This window comes from Babylonia areolata, chromosome 7 (assembly GCF_041734735.1).
Source record: "Babylonia areolata isolate BAREFJ2019XMU chromosome 7, ASM4173473v1, whole genome shotgun sequence".
Lineage (NCBI taxonomy): Eukaryota > Metazoa > Mollusca > Gastropoda > Neogastropoda > Buccinidae > Babylonia > Babylonia areolata.
The window spans coordinates 37,404,239-37,413,613 of record NC_134882.1 but is presented as its reverse complement, the minus strand read 5'-3'; positions in this window follow the sequence as shown (position 1 = coordinate 37,413,613).

Genomic DNA, 9,375 nt, shown 5'->3' with positions numbered 1-9,375 from the left:
TTGTTTTTTTTGTTGTTTTTTTTTGTTTTCTTGGGTTTTTGTTTTTTTGTTACTTTGTTGCTTTTTTTTCCAATTATTATTTATGCCCAGAGGGCTGGATGTAAAAAAGTACTTTGTGCTTACTCCTTTACCCTCGTAAAATAAAATTTCGTTCGTTCGTTCGTTCGTTCTCTCTCTCTCTCTCTCTCTCTCTCTCTCTCTCTCTCTCTCTCTCTCTCTCTCTCTGTCTCTGTCTCTGTCTCTCTCTCTGTCTCTCTCTCTGTCTCTGTCTCTCTCTCTCTATCTCTCTCTCTCTCTCTCTCTCTCTCTCTATCGATCTCTCTCTCTCTGTCTGTTTGTCTGTCTGTCTCTCTCTCACTCTCTCTCTCTCTCTCTTTCTGTCTCTCTCTCTCTCCTCCTCCTACTCATCTTCCTCCTTTCTGTTTCTGTCTCCGTCTCTGCCTCGTTCTTTCTTCCTGTCCCTCTCTCGGTCTGTCTGTCTGTCTGTCTGTCTGTCTCCCTCTCTTTCTCGGTCTCTGTCTTTCTGTCTCCCTTTCTCTCTCGGTCTCTGTCTGTCTGTCTGTCTGTCTGTCTGTCTCTGTCTCTGCCTCTGTCTCTCTCTGTCTCTCTGTCTCTGTCTCTGTCTATGTCTCTCTCTGTCTGTCTGTCTGTCTGTCTGTCTGTCTGTCTGTCTCTCTCTCTCTCTCTCTCTCTCTCTCTCTCTCTCTCTCTCTCTCATTCTGTCTCGTACCAGATCAGGCATGAATGTACCAAATCTGGTGTACTTTTTGCTCTGTTCTTGAGTCACGTCTCTGACCACGCAAGCAACGCAGTCCACCGGTACAGTTAACTGCCCCTGATGACCGAATGATCATAATGATTATGATGTGGTGGGTGGGAATCACGTGCCTCATCGTCCTTCCTAATTAATCATATTCAGGAGGCGGACTAACTAACGTTCTGTTGGCGTGTCTCCAAACTGATGAGAAGGCAATGGAGAAATGGAGAATGATAGTGGTGGGTTTCGGGGACTGACTGATGGGGGCGTGGGGGGGCGTGGGTTTTTTGGGGGGGGGGGGGGGATTAAGAGCTGCCCTCGTTTGGGGCATACATTTTGCATGCTGCATAGTTGGCACGCTTGTGTGAGTTTGTGTCCCCCCCCCCCCCCCCCCCCCCCCCCCCCCCCCGCAACCCCCCTCCCTTCCCTCCACACACACACATACACATCCCGTTCAGCCTGACGCTCTCTCTGTCTCTGTCTCTGTGAGTGTGTGTGTGTGTGTGTGTGTGTGTGTGTGTGTGTGTGTGTGTGTGTGTGTGTGTGTGTGTGTGTGTGTGTGTGTGTGTCTGTCTGTCTGTCTGTCTGTCTCTGTCTCCATTTCTCTCATTGTCTCTCTCTCTCCATCTCATTCTCTCTCTCTCTCTCTCTCTCTCTCTCTCTCTCTCTCTCTGTTTCTGTCTCTTTCTCTCCATTCCTCCAATTGTCTGTCTCTCTCCCCATTTCTCTCAGTGTTTCCTCTCTCTCTCTCTCTCTCTCTCTCTCTCTCTCTCTCTCTCTCTCTCTCTCTCTCTCTCTCTCTCTCTCTCTCTCTCTCCATTTATCTCTGCTTCTCTCTCTCTCTCTTCATTTCTCCTACTGTTTCTCTCTACCTCTCCATCATTCTGTCTCTCTGTCTGTCTCACTTCTTCTCTCTTCCTGTCCATCTGTCTCCTGTTATATCTTTCCTCCCTCTTTCTCTCACTTGAAATGATAAAAAAAGAAAAATCATCAAAGAGGAGTGTGGCGGACGGAAGAGGGGGAAACATGTATTTGTCCGTGTGAGAGAAAGGGAGAGAGAGTGATGTGAATGTTCCATCTTAAATCCATCAAAGGAAGAAAGAGTGAGAGAGACAGAGACAGATAGACAGACAGAAAGAGACAGCGACAGAGGAACATAGAACTCAAAACTCAAAACGTTTTTTTTATTCAAGGATTAAGGTTTTAGGCATAGCCTATTCTTCAAATCTGTCCTTGCTAATCTACATCTATGAAAAATAATGAAGAAAACTACCCCTTCTCCCCCACACCCTCCACCTCAACGCATACACAGTCAGACAGACAGACAGACAGACAGATAGACAAAAAAGCAGAGACAGAAGTAGAAACAGAGAAGGCACAGAGGGAGACAGAGAGAAAAAGAGAGACAGAGAGAAGAGAGTGAGACAAACGGACTGAGTGAGATATGACCGCCAACCAAACTAATCAAGGACAACTTTCATTTAGAGAGCATCTAGACAACATTGATTTCCTCATTTCAGGTAGACTGTCTTCTTCTTGTTAAACTTAGATGAGAAAAAGAAATATGTTGAGGAGTTAAACCAAACCCTTATGCAGACTGGACCTGATGATGACTTGACAATGGATGATCTAAACGAGGCAATAGCTAAATGCAAGAAAGAATCGGCTCCTGGCCCAGACAAAGTTCGTTACTCAGACATCAAGGAGCTATCGGAAGAAGACAGAAGCAAACTTTTCAATCTATATCAAAACAGTTTCCACAATGGACAGGTGCCGGAGGACTGGACACACAGCTTCTTAAAACCCATACCAAAACCAGGAAAGGACCATCGTCAGGTAAGCGGCTACCGGATCCTAACCATGCAAAACATTGTTGGAAAGCTCATGGAACGCATGATAGCCAGGAAACTTGCAAGGGATCTTGAACACAGGCACATTCTCCCTTCAAATCAAGGTGGTTACAGAACAGGCAAGTCCACATGGGAAAATGCAGCTGCCTTTGCATATGAGGTGTATGAAGGATTTCAAAGAAAAGAAGAAACACTAGCAGTAGCAATTGACCTTGAAGATGCCTACAATAAAGTCCAGTTTGCGCACCTCATGGAGCTGCTACTAAGGTATGGAGTAAGTTTGACACTGACAAGATGGATAGCAGCAGCGCTTCAGGAAAGAACCGTCGTCCTACGCCTCGGAGATTGGATGTCTGCACCTTCTAAACTATCCATGGGACTGCCACAAGGGTCTCCACTCTCTCCTGTCCTCTACAATGTCTACACGAAGGGCCTTGCAGACTTAAACAACAATGGAATTGCTCGGGTGCTTACCCTTGCGGATGACGGCCTGGTCTTCAAAACTTCAAAAAATGCTCAGGAAAGAACTGAAGCCGTCCAGAAACAACTAAACAATATTGCTCAATGGTGCAAAGACACAGGATCTTCCATCAATCCAGCGAAAGCCCAAACGTTGCTGTGCACCCTCAACAACAAAACCGCGAGCAAATCACCACCTTCTGTGTCATTCGATGGGATTCAAATTGAGAAAACTGAATGCCTACGCTACCTAGGAATACACTTCGACAGGATGCTGACCTTCAGAAAACATACGGAAAACACTGTTCTCAAATGCAAAAAGGGCCTTTCAGTCTTAAAAGCAATGGCAACCAAAGGAATTGAACAACGCCACCTCTTCCTGCTATACCAATCACTCGTCCTCAGTGTGATCGACTACGGACTTGGGCTAACAACACCGTCTCAAAGCAACCTCCTAAAATTAGAAAGAGTCCAAAATGAAGCTATGAGGCTGATCCTTGGAACAACAAAAGACACGCCCACAGAAACCATTCGATACCTGCTTGACCTTCCTTCAGTGCAGGCCAGAAACAAGTTAGAACAGGTCAAGACCTACTTCAAAGCATTAGAAAACCCTCAAAACCCACTGCATGACGCAGTCAAAGAACCAAAAGGCAGCCGTCTAGGACGAGGAAGATCATGGATGGGGCAAGCAGAAGACACAATCCAGCTAGTATGCCGACTTCAAGACCTGAAAGAAACAAAAGAATGGGAGAAAAACCCCGAAAACCTCAACCATCTATTCAACACAGTCTTTTCACCCACTCTAGGAAGACATTGTCGGGAATGGCCAGAGGGCAAAACTGATGCGGAAGTGAAGCTGCTTATAGAAGAAAACAGTAAAGAAGAGGACATCATCATATACACAGATGGCTCAGTCACCAAAGACCAGTCTGGCTGGGGATTCACTGCGAAACAAAATGGAAAAAACAATTTGGGAAGAGAATGCTGCCTACAAAGTCACAACCTCCAGCCTAACGATGGAAGTTGAAGCTGTGACACATGCCCTCCAGTGGCTATCGTCCTTCCATACGCCCGGAAACCAACATGCCATGATTCTAACCGACTCAATGAACCTCATACAGAAAATTGAAAACGGAATGGGAAGCCCAGAGTGGCATAACGCAATGCGCAACTTTCAGATTAAAAAACTCACATGGTCATACTGCCCGGGACATGCAGGTGTTAAGGGAAATGTGCGAGCTGACAGACTTGCTGGTAACGCAACACCAACGAGCGGCCTACATCTAGGAAAATCGGAAATCCTCAGAAAAGTCAAAGAATACCAAAAAGAACAGGTACAAGGCCATCACACCATCGATCGCCTCAAAGAAATAGAAGCAGAGAGAGGGAGCGGCCGCAAATCTAACATGAAAGGTAGAGCACGATGCTTTGCAAATCAAACAAATATCGGCATCATTTCCAAACCAACATTGCGCAAATTTCTTCAAAACGGAACAGAGTCTCTGTGGGCCTTTCCAAACACAATAGACCGAGCAACACACTAGACGCCACGTTCTTGGCATCAGAGATCTTTTCCCATCCCTCTTGCGGCCAGTCAGTGGCGGCTGTGTGTGTTTGTGTGTATGTGTGCTTTTGAGTGCGTTTGTGAATGCGCGAGAGTGAAACTGTACACAAGTGTCAGGAGAGATATGTGTACGTGTGTGTGTGTGTGTGTGTGTGTGTGAGGGGAGGTGGGAGTGCAGGGGGAGGTGGGGTAGAGGATGAGGTATGTGAGTGTATGCATGCCTACACTGTGGGAGCAACAGGATATTGGAACGTGTATATATATATATATATATATATATATATATATATATATATATATATATATATATATATATATCTTTGTATGTACGTGTGTGGAGTTGGGGGTGGGAGATATGGGCGTATGTGTGTGTGCTTGTACAAGTAAGTGTTCATCTCTGTGAGTGTGTGTTTGCGTGTGTGTGTGTGTGCCGTGGAAGCTGCGATACGTAGACTAGAAATGAGTGTGTGGAGGAGGGGGTAGAGGAGGTGCAAGGTAATGTGTGTGTGTGTGTGTGTGTGTGTTGGAGCTCATGTACGTTTATATGTATTTGACTGTGCTTTCATATGTGCTTGTACAAGTAAGTGTTCATCTCTGTGAGTGTGTGTTTGTGTTTGTGTGTGTGTGTGTGCCGTGGAAGCTGCGATACTTAGACTAGAAATGAGTGTGTGGAGGAGGGGGGTAGAGGAGGTGCACGGTAATGCGTGTGTGTGTGTGTGTGTTGGAGCTCATGTACGTTTATATGTATTTGACTGTGCTTTCATATATGTGAAACTGCATGTCTGGTGCATTTCTGTTATGCATGTGTGGGTGTATGTGTGAATGTGTGTCTTCATTTTTTACATTTATTTGCTTATTTATCACCATTGTTGTCTTATTTATTTATTTATTTATGTTTTATTATTATCATTTTATTAGTATTACTAATATTATTACTACTACCTTTTTCTATATTATAATTATTATTTATTTATTTATTTATTTATTTATTTATGCAAGCTTATCTATTATTTATTCCCCCGGTTTTTTTTTTTTTTTTTTTTTTTTTTCCAAGGCCTGACTAAGCGCGTTGGGTTACGCTGCTGGTCAGGCATCTGCTTGGCAGATGTGGTGTAGCGTATATGGTTTTGTCCGAACGCAGTGACGCCTCCTTGAGCTACTGAAACTGAAACTTCTTGTTATAGTGTGCCAGCAGTGTCACCCCCCACCACCCACACTCTGTCCCCCTTCCCTCCCCATCCTTCCCGCCCCCCTTCCTTCTTATCTCCCTTCCCGCTCCGTCCAAAGCCCAGTCTTTGAGGTTGTGCCGACACCACGCCATCCTCCCCCCTTCCACCCCTCCACCTCCTCACCCCACTCCCTAGTCGGCGCCTTTGGTCCGCGACACCGCGTCACCAGTCCCAGTTGTAGGAACACGTGCGGTTGTGCGACGTCTGCCGCAATTCCCGTGCTGAGCAGAACGTCCCGTGTGGCGGTCTGTCTTTCAAGTCGTTCCCCATCTCCCCTTCCACGAACGCAGCTGATGTAGATGGCGGGACTTCGGAACGTAAGCTAGGGAAAAGTTATGCTAATTCGAACTTTGATCAAGCCGGCTAACAGGCCCAGAGTTGTATTGTCCCGTCTCCCCAATCTCTTTGTGACGTAAACGGGTGAACCTGTCATCACAGAATGTTGTAGAAACAAGTGGGTTGAATTGTAGCGAATCAGATCAATCTGTTGAACTGGGATCAAGCAGTGAATCTGTCAGTCATTCACATAGCGTCACTAGGACAAGCAAAGATTGGTTATTTTAGTTCAACTAGTTTGGAGAGTGAGTGTTGTAGCTTAGATTAGTATACACAGTATGTTGGGGGAAGGGATAAAACCAGTCAGCACAGCCACTTCTTAGCTGTCTCCCAGAACTGACTGACACAGGGTGACTGACTGATCAGTGATGTGAGGAACAAGGAAATCCCTGTTAGGCTGTGAGTACATGACTTGTAATGGTTTTATGTTATGTTGATAACTTAGTTGTGTTGGGATAGTGTTTTATGTCAGTGGACAGCCAGTTTAAGTTGATCTTGTGGCTTGTGGAAAGAAAAGGGGTTAATGTGTGAAAGCTACCCACTGAGAGAAGTACTGGCCTAAATCTTTTGAGTCCCCCCCCCCTTTCTATTTGGTTACAAATATCTTGTTCTGTATTTTTGATGTATTACTTGTTTTGTATATAGTAGGTGGTGTTGGTTCAGTGTGAACTGAACAGATCAAAAGGCTAACACAATGTCAGTGTGTGTTGAGGGTTTTTCATGTGTGTGTGTGTGTACACATGGGGGTAACAGCAAGTGTTGTGGAACACATGTTTGATTTGTTGGTTGTTGTGGTAACATGTGTAGGAGTTGTGCTATGTGTCAGTGGTTTACTTTGTTCAGACAAAGTGGGAAAGCATATTTTAATGTGATTAATGAGTTGGTAAACTATGAGAGCATTGAGGGTCAGTGCTATGTTGTTGTACATTGCTGTTTACCAGAGATATGTTGGAAGTAATAATTTCCTTACATGTACTTATCAGTTGGACACTTTGTGAAGGCAAAGAGATTTTGTTTGGAAATGGTAACACACAGTTTAATTGAATGATGGGTAACATGAGTTGGAACACAGGGTTGTATTGGTCAGTGATATGTTTTGTAGTATTGTACACAGTATGGTAATTGGTATGTCACTGCTGGTGGCAGGTAAGCTTGATGAAGCTTGTATTTCCTCACATAGATCTATGTGTGAGAGGAGTGCATACTGGTGGACATGTGATGAAAGGTGCTGAGAGGGTATAGGTCTTTTATGTCAGTGATATCCAGATATTTGAGATTTTATCTGACCTGGGTTTTGGTTGTGTGTTTGTGTTCCAGGTGTGCTGCTTTAGGTTTAGGGTGAATTTTACTGTGCTGCTTATAGGTGCCGCTTATAGGTGCTGCTTTAGGTGTAGGATGATCTTTTTACTGTGTGCTGTATTGTAAAGTAAACACTCTATAAAAACCACTCCATGTGGCCCTGCTATTGATGTGAGGAGAGAGTGAGTGAGTGCATCATTAGTTGATCCTATATCCCCCTGTCTGTTCCCCTCTCTCCTTCTATGAGAATCGAACCAACACACTCACAAACAAACACCTTTTTACATTCTTCTTCTTCTTCTTCTTCCTCTCTCTCTCTCTCTCTCTCTCTCTCTCTCTAACGCCATATCTCCTCGTCAATTAATGTCGTACGTCATAACAAGCACGACATCCTTTTTTTTTTTTTTAACCCGAGTGCGAAACGATGCGACGGTCTTTCCAAAAAGCTGTGTATGAAAGGCTTTAGAGCCTGAGGTTCTGACATAAGCGTATCTGGAAAGGAAACGGCACATGGGTGGGTGTGGGGGACGGGTGGTTAGGGGATCTGTGTGAGTGGAGTTAGGAGAGGTGGGGTGGGGGCAGGGGGTACAAGGTTCAAGGGATGAGGCAGGGCAGGCTGATGAGCTGCTGTGTGTGACCTGGAACAATCACCCACGACATCGCTTCGAATGCCAGGAATAATGATCGCCCTCTGAATGAACCCAAACGGGTGTTGTTCGATGGGTGTGTGTGTGTGTGTGTGTGTTTGTATGTGTGTGTGTGTGTGTGTGTGTGTGTGTGTGTGTTTATACGTGAGTGTGTGCACAGACTGTGGTATGTCATGGATGTGAGTGAGCCTTTGTGGCTTTGATTCGGCTTGACATCGCTTCCTGTTTCTACTCTCTCTCTCTCTCTCTCCCTCTCTCTCTCTCTCTCTGTCTGTCTGTCTGTCTGTCTGTCTCTCTCTCTCTCTCTCTCTCTCTCTCTCTCTGTCTGTCTGTCTCTCTCTCTCTCTCTCTCTCTCTCTCTCTCTCTGCTTCTGTTCCTCTGTGTTTCTCTCGTCGTTGTCTCCCTCCTTTATTTTCATTTTCTTTCTCCCTATTTGTTTTTCGTATTTGTTAACTTTGTACCTCCGGTCTGCCGATGTCGTCGTCGTCGTCGTCGTCGTTGTTGTTGTTGTTGTTGCTGAGGTCTTGTGTTTTCGTTTTTCTCGTCCTTGTTCGTTTTGTTGTATTTGTTGTTGTTGTTGTTGTTCTTCTTCTTCTTCTTCTTTTTCGTGTGTGTGTGTGTGTGTGTGTGTGTGTGTGTGTGTGTGTGTGTGTGTGTGTGTGCTTGCGTGCGTGCGTGCGTGTGTGTGTGTGTGTGTGTGTGTGTGTGTGCGTGTGCATGTGTGTGTGTATGTGTGTGTATGTGTGTGAGTGCGTGTCTGTGTCTGTGTATGTCTATGTGCGCGAGTAGTTATAGTCTGCCTTTGATCTATTTTAGCGCTTCGAGTTTGTTCTCTTGTAAGTCTTTCTTTCTTCTTTGTTCTCCTTTGATGTATGTGGTCTTTCTTCTTTCAACTTTTATACCTGCTTGATTTCATTCTATTGTCTCTACGTTGGGTGTTGGCTTTTTTAACGTCTGCTTTGTCATGTTTAGTTGTTGTTTGTCATGCCTTTTGTTTTACTTTCCCCCACCCCATACTGCTGCTTGTTCTTTTTACTTTCAATCATTCCATAGACGCTGTAGCAGTGTTGTTGTTTTTTTTATGGTTTTTTTTTGTTTTTTTTGTTTTTTGTTGTTGTTTTTCAGAGAATCCATCTATTATTCCTATTTCGACAACACAGGAACTGAATATCTAACAGTGGAGTGATGGCCTAGAGGTAACGTGTCCGCCTAGGAAGCGAAAGAATCTGA